This window comes from Triturus cristatus, chromosome 2_1, assembly GCF_964204655.1.
Source record: "Triturus cristatus chromosome 2_1, aTriCri1.1, whole genome shotgun sequence".
NCBI lineage: Eukaryota > Metazoa > Chordata > Amphibia > Caudata > Salamandridae > Triturus > Triturus cristatus.
In genome coordinates, this window is record NC_140581.1 from 80617469 (window position 1) to 80633041 (window position 15573).

Sequence of the window (15573 nt, forward strand, 5' to 3'; positions counted from 1 at the left end):
ACTGTTAACTGAAGTTCACCCTCAGTTTGCGTCCTTGCCTTCCCCATCAGAACGCATTTAAATAACAAAGGCAGATAACAGTCCCAAATGCCCAACTCAGCAGACAATAACTTTTCATTAGTCACAGCTATTCACAAGAGCAAGCAGACAACCAAAAGAAGGTAGCCAAAGAGGTGAACAAGGGCAGACGTGAAGGCTAGCACGCAAAATGGATGTGCCTAGAGCCAGGACCCGGTGTGTGGCAGGTAAGTGCTAGGTGGCGGCCTGGGGAATCCTGCAGCGGTCAGGAGTACCAATGCCAGGGAGAGGAAAACGATCTATAGCAGCCAGAAACGCTGCAATGACCTCATGCCACTCACATGGCATTCAAGTGCTGTACCAAAATTGTGTCAGGCCCCATCGTTAGCCATGAGATGCACTAGTACACAAAACTTCAACTAATTGTGCGACACTCATACTTTCCCTTGTGCTCTTCCTCAATCGTATGCGTTACACTTTGTAAAAGTGTTTACCTGGATAGTGGAAATGTGTCTGATTTTACCAATGTATAAATGATTACAATGCCCCTTGGATTTTAACAATAAATAACCCAGATCTATCACATGCAGCTCCACTAACAACTAACAGGTAAGCAGGCTAGTTACGCCCAGTCTCTGAAAAGGGGATACACTCTGCTGTACGAATTGATGGAAGAGGGTCCGGGGAGGGTAAGAGGCCATGGATCATGAACGAGTGAGGATAGTGCGATGCCATCATGTACTGCTGGTAACCAAACATGGACCAAGACTGGATCAAAAGCCTTAGACGAGGGCAGAAGATTGTCAGCACGAACAAAGATTCCTACATTCATCACTTACATTCTGGCACCACTGGATCATTTGATTCCTGGATTCATCGCTTACATTCTGGCACTACTGTATAATTAGATTCCTGGAATCATCGCTTACATTCTGGCACTATAGTATAATTCGATCCCTGGATTAATCGCTTACATTCTGGCACTACAGTATCATTCGATTCCTGGATTCATCGCTTACATTCTGGCACTACAGGATCATTCGATTCCTGGATTCATCGCTTACTTTCTGGCACTACAGTATCATTCGATTCCTGGATTCATCGCTTACATTCTGGCACTACAGGATCATTCGATTCCTGGATTCATCGCTTACATTCTGGCACTACTGGATCATTTGATTCTTGGAATCATCGCTTACATTATTGCACTACTGGCTCATTAGATTCATCGCTTACATTCTTCAGCCAGAACCAATCAATAGGTTACACAATATCCAGTTTATGCTGAACTTGATAAAGCCAGAGCTCAAGTACGATTACTTTGTTTGCAAAATTACAGACCTGGGAATTACAAAACAAAAAATACCTCTGGTTGAACAGCTTCCCTAGGTAACTACTGGTAAAGATAGTGTATTAAACAATTCAAACAACCACTGCTTTTGTACTGATGCAACAGACGAGCTACAGGGAATTGTGCCAAGAAGCTATACCACTAGCGCAAATGTACAACAAGCAGGATCGACTTTCATAACGTGTGCACAGACAGTGAAAAAAAGTTTACAAAAAATTCAGCCCTCAGGAACTCTAGCTATAGTAACATTAATGGTCGACTTCATCGAACCTAGACCACTAGCCAGGAGAGAGGTCTCTTCCTCTCAAACCTCCTACAGGCAAGAACCTTAATGCTATCTTCTCAGGGGAGCTACAGACCACATGAGCAAACCAGCTGAGAATGTTCAGCCCTTCATCGCAGTTGCTGGCACTAAACACTAGGTATTAGAGATAGCAATTCAGATAATTCACCTTAGTAATTCCTGAAACTGGGAGAAGCTGAATCCCTTCTGCTGCTGCCATGTACCATAGATCACTAACTGATGATGTCCTTTTGGTAAGGTTATGCGGCAAAAAGAGACCATTATTCTCATCTCCCAGAACCTCTGCACACCGGAGTAGGACAGAGGTCTTAAAATGGAAAACCAAACAAGATCACCAGGGGCCTAGAAACAACTCTCCCTGGACCTCTGACATCTCCAGCCAGCCACCTAATTCAGCTCTCATGAGGTGCCAAAACCATTGGGCAACTCAAGACATGAATGTAACAAAAAAGCAACAAGAGGCCCATCCCAAGCTCCCCCCACGCACATACCCAGTTTATCTACACGAGATTCAGAGTGAGTTGGGTCTTCTACAGAACATCTCCACAGTTATAAATGCCCCAAAAATGGATGTAAGTTAAGTGGGTAACTCTCCCACGCGTAAAGCCCAATATCAGTAGCCCTCGTTGATGGACCCACATTAAGTTCTTCTAAAAAGACTGACCAAAGAGTAAACTACTATTTGCACGACAAGTAGGACTACGCTAATGGGACCCTCAAGCTAGGAGAAGAAACTAGTATCTATTAGGTGACTGCCCCAGTCTACCCCAACTGGGTGTTTACGATACGTATGCTGTGGAGCTCAATACAGCCACTTTTTTGGGCATTTGTGAGAAGAATGCCAGAATAAGTAAATGCTCACACTTCCTACTTCTGTGAAACGCCTACCCTGTGAGGACCACTCTAATAGACACGAAAAAGGGCTTCCTAAAGCTGTGTTCTAAAGGTTTGTGTAATTAGTACTGCATGTGTTATGTTGTGTCTTGATACAGTATACGACTAATCCCTAGAGGGACATCTCGGCGCTTGAAAGACTAGCACTGGCGTGAGGTGGAATTAAAACTGCCAGGTTTGAAGTTGTTTATTTAATTCAGGTAGACTTGGACTTGCACAGATGAACAAAGGCAGTTTGTTCCAGTGAAGTGGGCCAAGATGGGAAAAGGCTCTGCCTCCATGTTTAGCAGTGCAATAGCGCCATGGACATAACAGCAACTGATTGCAACTTCCTATTTGCGGTATAAAAAGTGAGTCTATTCTGAAGGCTTTGTGAGTCAGGCAAGGCAGTCTGTATACCGCTCTCTTGCAGATGGGTATCCAGTGTAGGGCTCTGAGTGTAGGGGCTGAAGGGGTTCTCGGCGGCAGGTTGTGTACTATACAGTCAGCAGTGTTTTGGACCACTTGCAGTTTTGATAGGAGATAATCATTTGAGTTACAGAACATGGCATTTCCATAGTCTAGGTGACTAATGACTAGGGCCTGTATGAGAGTTTTACGCGCGCTCAACAGAAGACACCAAAAAAGTTTCTTCAGAAGACGCATGGTGCCAAAGCAGGTACCACATATGGAGGAAATATGGTTCCGCATAGATAGTTGGTCATCTAGGAGTATGCATAGGCCACCAATCCTCCGTCTAGTAGAGCTGAGCTTTGGCAAACAATAGAATCTCTGCCTTGCCCCCATTAAGTTGGAGGCAATTGAGTGCACACCATGCACAAACACCTACACACACCCATTTCTATTTCAGCGTGGTAAAGCACCAGAGGCAGATCCCTTGTTCTTCTAATTAGTGCAAACAATGGCTGTTTCGCTTGCGGATCTGTGACTCTGCACTGGGGAGTGCCCAGGCCTGACTCTTCTTTGACTGTGGATCTGTGATTCTGCACTGAGGGGAATCCATGTCGGGACTCTTCTTTGAGTTAGTTTTTAATTCTTCTTCCTTCTCCTTCAGATCAGTGGCCTTGGCCAAAATGCTTTGGGTTGAAGCGAAGTGGGTACTACTGCAAGCAATTTACATCAGCTAACCCACATTCCTTCTGTGCTGCTAGCTGTAGTAACAATGATTCAGTGCACACTTGCATTCTGTGTGTGACCAGAGGGACAAGGACTCTAAAGAGCCACCTGGTAATCTTGCAGAGCCAAGGCCTCCTCATATCGCACTAGACATTCGATTTCATTACCATGGAAGTAAGACTAGGGCTTTGAAAACCAGGTACAGTACCAAGCACCTCGTCAGTCTGTTACGAAGCAAGGGTGCCCTGTCCAAGACGATCTGTCCCCTTTGTACATGGACAAAGGCAAGACAAGAAAGTAACCCCTAGGTAAGTGAGAACATGAAGCTGCATGGCCATTTTTTCCCAGTGTCAAATCATGTATTGGGCTGCATCTAGTTATCGAGTTTCATGCAAGATGTGTCAGTGCCCAGAAGGTGGTCTACTATGGACCAAAACTTCAATAGCTGCGGAGACGCTGCTATGTAATGGGGTTGAGTTCCCTTGGTAACCATATACATATTTAAAGAGCTTCCAAATCAGGTTAATGGGTGTAGAAAGCATGTTGCTGGTGGTGGAACGTGAGGGGGTCAAATTCTTTCACTACCGTTTTATTTTTTCATTTAGAGTGTTTTATAAAGCACGTACATGAACCAAGGGTATCAGAGCGCTGTACATAGTGAGGAAATATGAATTTTGTGATCAGTTATGTCCCCTATCGTAGACCCCAACGGCTCCATGTGCATGCTATAAGTACATGTATGTTCCCTCCAGTTCCAGTTTTGAAGACGCAAATACATGTGCGTCCACCGTCAACATGTCCTCTTTCAGATCCACCATGAATGGGTCAGATATTCCATTCCTAAGTATGAAAGGCCACCGACTTTATGTGGTTCACTTTCCACATTTTACAGATTCAGGCGAGTAGGCCCTGAATTCTACCATCAAGCCTTTTTCTGCCTTTTGCCTCTGAAAGCTCCAGTCTGAGCCCGCATCTGTATCCATGAACTTTGTCCTACTCCCTGCGCGGCTAACGGTGCCTGATCCAGCCTGTTGCCTGCCAAAAACTGTATTTCACCTTCAAGATTATCTGCTCCGCTCCTCATCCGATGCATTCCTGTCTAGTAGTTTAGGTAAACATTCTTCCAGCTACCGTGCAAAGGGCCAGGCCTCACTGTCCTCATGCAAGTAATTCATAGCCCCTGTTACCATGGAAGATTCCTGCCCCCTCGCATCTCATGTAGACACTTAGACGCTTGTACACACACTAACAGTCAGTATAGAATAGATTCCGTCCGAGAGACCTTTCCTTTTGGATAACACAGTTCTTTAAACATAGGATATTAGATATGATTTGGGATTAGGTTGACATGACCCCCCAGACTTCTGTCTCCACATGTAGAGCTAAATGTCAAATCCCCTTCACCCTCTAGTTGCACGTCAATCACACGTCATGCGGCTGCGCGCGCATCTCTGCCAAATATTTCTGCTGACATTGTAGGATTCTCTTATGGATCCACCCACTTGTGACATCATGTATAATGACGTTTTATAAGTTACGCCTATATGTCCGCCTTTTTTAGTTACGTATGCATATTTTATCTGTATTATCAGCTGTTACGCCTCTTGCATCTGTCTTAATGTAATGCTTTCCATATAAATACCATTACCTGTCAATAATGTATTGCCTTCCTTCCTGAACTTTCGTGGTGATGGAATTTGAAGCCTGCAATTCGAATTGTATAGAGGAATAAAGCCTTTTAGAACCTCTAATACCACGGATTCTGCCTCTTATATTTACTGAGTTATTCTTACTAGACTTTACCGCATAAAAAATAGTACCGGTAATGAAATATTTACCACATAAATTGCACCCGAACAGGGACACTTTCTCATCTCACGCGCCGGAGGTGCGTTGCAGGCCCGGTCTCCTGCCACAGCTGAACGGACAAAAACGCGTACCAGCAGGATTTCCTGTATCTCCCTCCGGCCAAGCGGGGGCGACTGAGGCTGCGATCAACACCCAGACGAGGCGGTGAGAAGTGCGAAGTATCCCGACCAGAGCCTAGCTGAGAGAGCAAGATCCGAGGTATACAGAGGCCCACCAGGTTCCGAAGTTCCGAGTCCAGTCGAGTCGAGTCCAGTCCGGTCCAGTTTCAGTTCAGTTCCGAGGCCTTCCGTTCCGAGCTACCCAGTGAGTACCATTGCCGGGGAGGCATTTAACGTGCACATAGTCTGTGCCGGTCAAGACGGGTTTGGGTACACAAATCCGGTCTGCACTGTTTCAGCAGTGTATCTGTACTGTTTAGCAGTATATCTAGTATGTCTTGCATATAAATTAGTATTATCTAGTATCAGTATTATGTCAGTAACTAGTTTCCTATTAGTTATCATTATTCGTTAAATGTTAAATGTTAAATGTTTTAATACGTTCTATACATTGTGGTGTGAATGACTGTTCATTATTGTGTTTATTGTATAAAGTGTGTTCTAGTAATAAGGTCTAAAAATGCCGCTCTTTTCGAAATTAAGACAGATCAAAACTAGAAAAGGGGTACTCGAAGAAGCTGTTCCCATCCCACCTAGGGACACTCCAGGATACTTTATGTACCATAAACATGGCCTAGATGCCGTATTATTTCTTGATTTATGGGTGGACTACACCAAGGATTTGCCAGAAAGTCAGAGATGGCCCGCAGCGGGGACCTGGGATGCAGATTGCATCATGAGAGTAGAAGAAGAATTATGGAAAAAGAAAGCCAGACAGTCACAGAAAGATGCCATTGAATTATGGCGTAAAGAATCATATAGACGTACAGAAAAAGCGCTCAGACAGGAAGAGAAAGGTAGAGAGAATTCAAATAAAGCCCGAGAAAATCTATTAATTGAGGAAGGTACCCGAGTAAAATCAGAACAAGTAGATAGACAAAGAAACACTCTTATGAATGGTATGTATCCTCTTCTGGCCGAAGGGTTACCTAAGGCTACCCCGGAAATACCAAAAGACTTGACTCCTCCATTGCTCCCGATAAAAGCGCATCCCAAAACACATCCTAAAACAGCAAAGGACGTTTTCCTTTCCTCCTATTTAGATGACGTAGCTCCCGAGTATGCTAATTCCACCCCACACACACCGCTTGCCGATGGTGTTCAACACCAAGAGCATCCGTCTGTATCCCCGCAACAACAAACTCCTACACAAGTTCCAACAGGTCCGTCCGTTTCTACTGTTTTTCCCGCATCTACAATTTCTATCTTACGCCCAACGAATCCTTTCTTGCCCAGCACCTCAGATGGTGCTACAGGAGGTACGACAGACATGTTTGCCACACCGCCGCGAAATAAACAGACCCTTAGAGATTTAGCACTCCAACGTACACCCCAACTAGCAACATCCGACATGTTTAAAGAACAGCTTGTGGATTGTAGATACGATCCAGTGCCAGGTAAACAGGACAGATTGCTCATATCATCACTACGTATACGACGAGCTACATTGTATTTAATGACGATACCAGGAATGGTTGAACACCTAGACAATATATATCACTTTGTCCAAACAGGGCGAGGTCCAGAAAGTATTAACGAAGCTATGGAATACCAGAAAGTGGATGTACAAAGACAACTACTACGTTTTTTCATAAACTGCGTGATTAGGAACCAAGACAGGCCTGGGGCAGATCATGATACCATGCAAAAACTTGCCAAATGGGGTCAGAACATATCAGACGAGAAACATGATAAACAGGCGTGTATAATCGCCATGTATCGAAAGATCCGCAAGGAAGTAGAACGAATACATAAAGAAAGACGAGAAGCAGACAGAATTGAATCAGAGGAAGAGGAGGAGCAAGAATCAGAACAATTAGAAACGATAGCTTACGTAGGTAGAGGAAGACCCCATAATAATACTAGAGGCTTTAATGATCCGATACGTCCGATACGTCCAGAATGTAATAGACATTTTCAAACCCCTATGTTAAATACAAGATCCCCTGAACACCTATTCCAAGCCGCTGATAAATTGCTCCGAGATCGAAGGGGGTACCATATGCTCGATTCCATGGACGAACAAGAATTAGCCAGGTCAGCAGTACAATGGGCTGACAGTCCCAGTAAATACCGTGATGATGCACTAGCACACACGTTTCTGAATCTTGCCCCATACGAACAGCGGTTAGCTAGTATATACATGATTCAACACCTCCTTATATTATATAAAAGCCAACACTCCGATCCTGGACCCTTACCTGACATATTGACAGAACTACTCACGAATACATGGAGAGGGTCAGGTACTGATTTGATTAAAGAAATTCTAGAATTTCGAAACCAGTATATAGCTTTCGTGTGCCCAGAACACGTCCCGGTTCCCATTATGGGAAGAAAAATGTATCACATAGATAGACAGAATCCGTTACGCGAAGTACACCCAATCAGAGGTGAAGGTAATAACTTTACACGCGTGTTTGTGTACACGCCTATAACTAAAATTGAATTATTAGAAATGAAGAAAGTAGTACCCAGCCATGACAAGGATCCAGCAGGTTTCCACCGTGAGATAAAAGACATGTTACTCATGGGAGAGTATACCTATCCCGACATCATGAAAATATTGAAAGTGTTAATGCCTGCCGGTGTTTACGAGAAACTCAAAGAAAAGGAATGGGAGGTGGGAGACCAAAAGATAGATTGGACAGCATTAGAAAACGAAGAAAAGGCCCGAGCTGCAGGTTCAGGGCTTGGGGAAAAGACTACAGCATTACCAGGATTACTAGTGCAGGTACTGCCACGCTTATTAACTACGAAAAAGGAGGACTGGGGTGCAATATCAGCCTGTAAACAAAAACAAGATGAAGACACTAGTGATTTCTATTCCCGATTTGAAAAATGTTTTGGTATTAATAGTGGCATAAAAGCAAGTAGCGAGTCATACCCACATCTGTTTGTGACAAAATTAGTTGAAAATTCCCTACCGCAAGTTAAGAATAGAGTATTGAAATTTGAGAGTACCTGGCAAGGTAACACCCCGTCACAGATGTTACAGATGTTACAATATCACCACAATAGAATTAGAGAAGAACAAGAACATGAACAAAGACGTATGAAAGATACGAAAATGAAAATGCTTGTTGCTCAGTCAGTTCCAGCTGATGGTCATCAAAAGGGTGACTCAACAGGTTCAGTTAAAGGGACATGCAACTATTGTAAACAACAAGGTCATTATATACACGATTGTCCAGTCTTGAAACATAATATTGCTACAGGTAGAACTCAGGAAAGACCACGTCCACCTAGACAGGATCAGAATCAACAACAAATCCCTCAGCATGCACAACCTATGTCAGCTCCGCAACAACTAGCTCCGCAACAGGAAGCTCCACAACAGACCGTAGCACCACCACAAGCGCAGCCTATTGCTGCAACACAAGCAACAACACAACAGATGTATCAGTATGCACAAGCAGATTATCCCGATTATCAGCGATACACATGAAATAGCCTAGAGAGGGAAGTTGGCTTACCCCTTATTGAGGTTCCTGTAGATCAAGAGGGACCTTATGTACATAGTGAACTATTAGGGGAAGACAGAAAGTTTTTACTTGATACAGGGGCAAGCAGAACAACTATACGACGCAGTGAAGTTCCAGGGGCACCCCTCTCAGGCTCACAAAATATTTCCCTTGGATTCTCAGGAAAACCTATAATTTTTTTTTTTTTTTTTTTTTTTTTTTTGGAAAACCTTTATTTAACAGTATGTGCAGTCAAATACGGGCCTACAACCCTCAGGCCGGCCTCGACAATAAAGGGCACATCAGCAAGCAATTATACGACTCAGCAGCATATCAGTACAGGCACGAATAGACCAGATTACGTTATACACAATTGTGCCGCCGAGCGCCAGGATGATGAGGTTTAAGTTTTATAAAGTTTTGAAATAAGTCCATAGCAACAGGTCTGGAAGGATCCGAATCAGAGCAATGCAGTTAGGACTATAGTGGGCAACGATCATCAGAAGAGTCAGCAAGCATTATCCGTAAGGTAATCAATCGCACTCAATGAAATCAGGATAGAAAAGAAGCATATCACATGACGATCCCCAAGCACTACCCACAAGTTCCCAATCCTCCCCTCGACCCAAGAAATAAGAAAGGAAAGAGCAAACGAGGAAGGTAAAGAGTAGAAAGGGAGAAGAGAAAGAGAGAAAAGAAAGAAAGAAAAAGGAGGCCCATAGAAAAAAAAAAAAACCAACAAGGAAATATACCCCCCACCCTACACGCATGCAGAGGCTACGGCCTACCCCCCCTAGCAGTGTGTCTGTCGCCCCAAAAGAGTACCCGAAATGCAGGAGAAGAGAAAGAGAAGAAAAAGAAAAAGAATGTCACGGTTAATCGGAGGAGGGCCAAGGATCTATTTAATACAAGCAAAATCGTTACCCGCGGTCACCCAACCCCAGGCCCCGACCTAACACCCTGCTACATGTACCTCCAACAGTCACAAGTCCCAGTCCCAGCCATATACGTATCAATGTGCAACAAGAAAAACCCCCTTCCTCAGCCTTGGCCCCTTCGAATCTGCAGTCCAACAGAATCCAATTGCAGTACAGCCAACCTGGACGGGATGGGCCACCATGGAGTCCGCTGCAGCAATCGAGGGGTAAGAGACAAGTCAAACTGGAGCGAAGCTCGATAGTAAAGGACCACAGAATGCGCCACTGCTATGCGGTGGCTAGTACAACAGGGAGCAGGACGATGCATAAGTCCCAGAGTAGCGGCCGGCCGATGTACAGGAAGCAAGTCCAGGAGGACGCTCAGAAACGTGGCACCAAAGGACAAAGGAGATGGGCAAAACGGCGGCTGAGGCACAAGCTCCGGCCATACCAAGGGAGCAGGATTGTCAGACTCCTCCAGGGCAGAGCCGAGGAGTACCGCAGCGGGCACTGGGACACGTCCCCCCGTCACTGCCACATACCTCAACTCGGGTGATCCACCGACAGTCGACTGAAGATGTGGCTTAACCTGCCGCACTGGAGAATCATCATGGCCAGCTGAAAAAGTCCGATCAAACCGGTCCTCCAAACCAGTGGCAGAGTCGCGGAAGGCCAACCACAGGTCCTCCAGTGCTGCCAGGATGTCGCGAAGCCCCAGCGGTGGATCAAGGATGGAGGGTGCTGTTGCGTCCGCCATCTTAGGCAAGCAACCATCGAGCGCCCCGGGAAGCAAGCCCCCCTCACCAGCCATCGGTATCTGGAAAGTGATGAGCTCTCTGCGGGGCCCCGGTGGTGCAGGAAGCGTGGAGGCAGCCGGTCGTGGAAAGGCTTCAAGGACAGGGGAATCTGTGGTGCAGGGAAACCCACCGGCGAGACCAGGGCTTCCGATGCGGAAGATGGCGTCCGCTGCTGTAGGCTGCAACAAAGAAGCGATCTCGGCCCTCTCCCAGCTGGGCCGGGATGCAGTATACGGGAGCTGGATACAATGTTGCGAGCGGGGCGCGCTGGGCAGCCGAGCATGGAAAAGGCTGCTGTGAGAATCCCAGCGCCGCGCTCCCGGTCCGGTGCACCGGCTCCTCCCTCTCCACAGCGGCCGCTGCTATCGTTGTCGCCGCCGGCCGTCCCCACTAAACAATGGCCCGGCTGCGACCTCTTGGAAGGCCGGAATGGAAACCCGGGCTCAACTCCGCCGGGGCAGCTCCGTTTTCGACCGGAGTCAAAGTATCGTGGTCAGGAACGTGGCGCAGGTAAGCGTAGGGCTCGGAGGCGCAGGATTCTTGCCAGGATATCGACGAAGGGCGGAAGGGTCGGCGGAGCCGAAGAGCTAGGCGGCCATCTCGACTGCAGGCTAGGCTCCTCCAGGAAAACCTATAATTAATGACGTAACACAACCTCTTCCACTCACGGTTGGTCCATTGACACGAACTACAGATCTATTACTTACTAAATCATGTCCAGAAAACTTGTTAGGTATAAAAACATTGAAAGCTCTAGGAGCCATAATATGTTGTTCTCCGGAAGGAGTACGACTATTTTTACGTGACTTCAAAGGTCACTACGTGTCCAGAGACATGGATCACCGGCTGCAGAGTTTACCTACGCATTTATGGGCACAAGGCCCAACTGATGTTGGTTGCATGAACATTACACCATATCGTGTCACACTAAAAACAGGAGTAGTACTACCACGAATGCGACAATACAAGTTACCACCAGATGCTGTTGTGGCTTTGCTGCAAATCATTGACGAGCTCATTGCCCAAGGAGTGGTTGTAGAAACCGACTCCAATGTATGTAATTCCCCGATAATTCCGATTCTTAAAAGAACGGATCCAAAAGCACCACCAGTATATCGATTAGTTATTGATCTGCGCGAATTAAATAAATGTATTGTACCACAATACCCTGTGGTCCCAGATATCTCTTCATTGCTAACAGCTATTGACTCAGAAGCAACGTTCTTCACTGTAATTGATCTCAAGAATGCTTTCTTTAGCGTCCCAATAGATCCGGAAAGTCAATATCTGTTCGGATTCAGTTTAAATGGACGAAGTTTTAAATTCACACGCGCACCTCAAGGATTTACAGAAAGCCCCAGCATCTATAGCCAAGCACTGAAACGAGAACTTGACAGTATCCACATGCCAGTTAACACTGCCTTGCTTCAATATGTCGACGATCTGCTGATCACCGCCCGAAGCGAACCTGAATGTGAAAAAGCGTCACTGACGGTTTTAAAATTTTTGGCCGACAAGGGGCACAAGGTGTCCCCTTCTAAGCTGCAATTCTGTGTCCAGCGAGTTGTTTACCTTGGGCACTCGCTGTCCAAGGAGGGAAGACAGCTTACACCTGATCGCATCCAGTTAATCGCTAACATGCCACCACCCAAGACACAAAAGGAGGTGCGGGCTTTTATAGGTCTCACTTCATACTGTACGCAGTGGATCCCTCAATATGCATTTCTAGCAAAACCACTCATCCAGTTGACAACACAGGAGGCAGCCACATCGACTGTTCTCCCTTGGACTCAAGAACATACACATGCCTTTGAAAGCTTAAAGAAAGCTTTATGCCAAGCACCTGTTTTAGCAACACCATGTTACAGTAAACAGTTTACACTCTTTGTTACAGAACGCGACGGTACTGCCTTGTCAGTACTCACTCAGGAACAAGCAGGATCACACAAACCATGTGCTTATTTCTCTAGTACATTAGATCCAGTAGCTCAGGCTCTTCCTGCGTGCCTGAAATCGGTGGCAGCAACAGCTTTAGCAATCAGACAAAGCGATGCCATAGTGTTAGGACATCAATTGACAGTACAAGTACCACACGCAGTAGAGGTTCTCTTGAACCGCACACAAACACAACACTTGACTATAGCGAGACTCACCGGTTACGAATTGACATTGTTTCAGCCACACATAGAAATCAGACGTTGTAATACGTTAAATCCTGCCACACTTTTGCCAGTAAATGGAACAGATCCATTAACACATGATTGTATTGAAGTTATTACTATCACAACGAAACCCAGACAAGACTTGACAGATATCCCTTTATCAGATCCAGACTTGACATTGTATGTAGATGGTTCATGTATGAGAACAAGTACAGGAGAGTTAGTGGCCGCTTACGCAGTCACAACAGACACTGAAGTCATTGAAACAAATTGTATTAACACTTTGTCAGCTCAAGCAGCAGAGCTCATCGCTCTGACACAAGCCTGTACTCAAGCCAAAGATAAAAAAGTCAACATATACACAGATTCACGTTATGCATTCGGAGTCGTCCATGACTTCGGCATACTGTGGCGAGAGAGAGGTTATTTAACTTCTCACGGTGCCCACATCCAACACGGACCCCTCATTCAAGCCCTATTAGACGCGATTCATCTACCTACTGCAATATCGATTATGAAATGCAAAGCCCATACAAAAGTTACCGATATCATTTCTCAGGGTAATGACCTAGCTGACAGAACAGCTAAACAGACTGCTCAGAACCAGACTCATACAACTGACGCGACAAAAACAATAGTTCTGACACCAACACATTGCATGACAGTTAAGGATCCCGCCCTTGATATAATTGACACACAGACACATGCTACACCAGAAGAAATAAAGAAATGGACTGAATTAGGAGGGATCCAAACGGATCAAGGATGGATGACGAAGGAAAAATCTATATGGTTTCTTCCCGACTCCATGGTTCAAGTCATCATTAACACAATACATAGTCCAGCGCATCTAGGAGAAAAAGCTATGCTAGACAGCATTCAACACATTTGGTTCAACAAACACTTGCGAGCAGCAGCCAAACAGAAAGTACGTACCTGTATGATATGTTGTCAGTTTAATCCAGGTAAAAGCATCCCCGTAGAGCAGGGTGGATTTCAACCTCCCGATCATGCTTTTGAAGTCCTCCAGATGGATTATATCCAGATGGAACGATGTCGAGGATTCAAATATGTTCTCGTAGTTGTTTGTGCTCTTTCCCGTTGGACAGAAGCCTACCCGGTTTCAGATTACACTGCCCCGACTACTGCCAAACAGTTAGTTCGAGAATTCTTCCCACGGTATGGTTTGCCACGTGTTGTCTACTCAGATAACGGCCAGCCATTCTCATCCGAACTAATGAAACACGTTTCCCTTTTGTTAGGCTACCAATGGAAATTCCACTGTGTCCGACATCCCGAGGCAGCAGGTCTCGTGGAACGCCATAATCAAACTCTGAAAATTAGATTGTCCAAAATATGTAGAGAAAAAGGTGTCGATTGGATAGTAGCCTTACCAGTTGCACTCTTTTACATGAGAATGGTAGCACATTCTCGAACAGGGCTATCCCCGTACGAGGTGATCTTCGGTAGACCACCAAATATGTGGGGGACGCCTATACCTCGCAAAATCACTGATGTTGACTGTAATATGCTGACAGATTACCTGGCTTCCTTGATGTCTGCACTACAATCTTGTCGTTCACAGGTAGCTGCAGCTTTTCCCGATAACACTGAGGTGAAGCCCCATGACGTGGTTCCAGGTGATCTGGTTCTGGTGCGGAATTTCGACCGGAAGACCCAACTGGAGCCTAGGTGGAAATCGCCTAAACTTGTTCTACTAACCACAAGGACAGCCGTGAAGATCGAGGGACGTAAAGGGTGGTTGCACTCGAGTCATATCAAGAAATTTTATGGACTACCGTCCAGTGTGAACACTCAGCTCTGCATTCCCTCACAGACAGACTCAAAGCTCCCCTTGGTTGAACCAACAAAACACGAACTTTATAAACTGAAATTAAGGTCTAGCAAGTCAGACAATTTGATTGTTTAAGTCCTCTCCAAGGTGAATCGGTTGAATTTGTCTCTGACATGTATCCTCTAGACCGGAATAGAGAAAGAAATCGACAGATGCAACTTAAAAAGCATGCGTATTGTAAATCACTTCGTAGTCACTGCACAGTAACATTATTAATTTTGTTTTTTCTAAGTTTTCTGATCATTATAACTAGTATATTGCTTCATATGTATTACCCTATTTCTAAACGTGCTTACAATGTTACTACTGAACATTCTTTTAGCGAATTACCTCCGCATGAATTGTCCTATAGATTTGCGCTGCGCAACAACACATTCATTAGTATGTTACATCATTCCCATCAGACTAGCAATGCTACAAATTGTTGGATATGTGGCCGACTCCCTCCCTATCAGAACTATAAGGGAGTTTTGCCCCTTTTTCCATATCCGTTCACACACAATGGCTCCTGTGGAGCATGGTTTAGTTTGATCAATTCCCTAGATTCAAATTCCGTAGTTTATCAAGACAACTGGGTATGGGGAAACCTGAACCTAGTTTTGCTTAAAGTCTGCTACCCTAACAAGGAGGGACTTCCCAAAAGAACAGGAACTGATCTAGAAAATGAA

The 15573-nt window shown here is 45.3% G+C and overlaps 1 protein-coding gene across 2 annotated transcripts in view; it reads right to left on the reverse strand.

Annotated features, from left to right (window-relative positions):
- Positions 1-15573, reverse strand: part of TESK1 (testis associated actin remodelling kinase 1) — a 500668-nt gene that overhangs the window by 165058 nt on the left and 320037 nt on the right. The window lies entirely within an intron of this gene.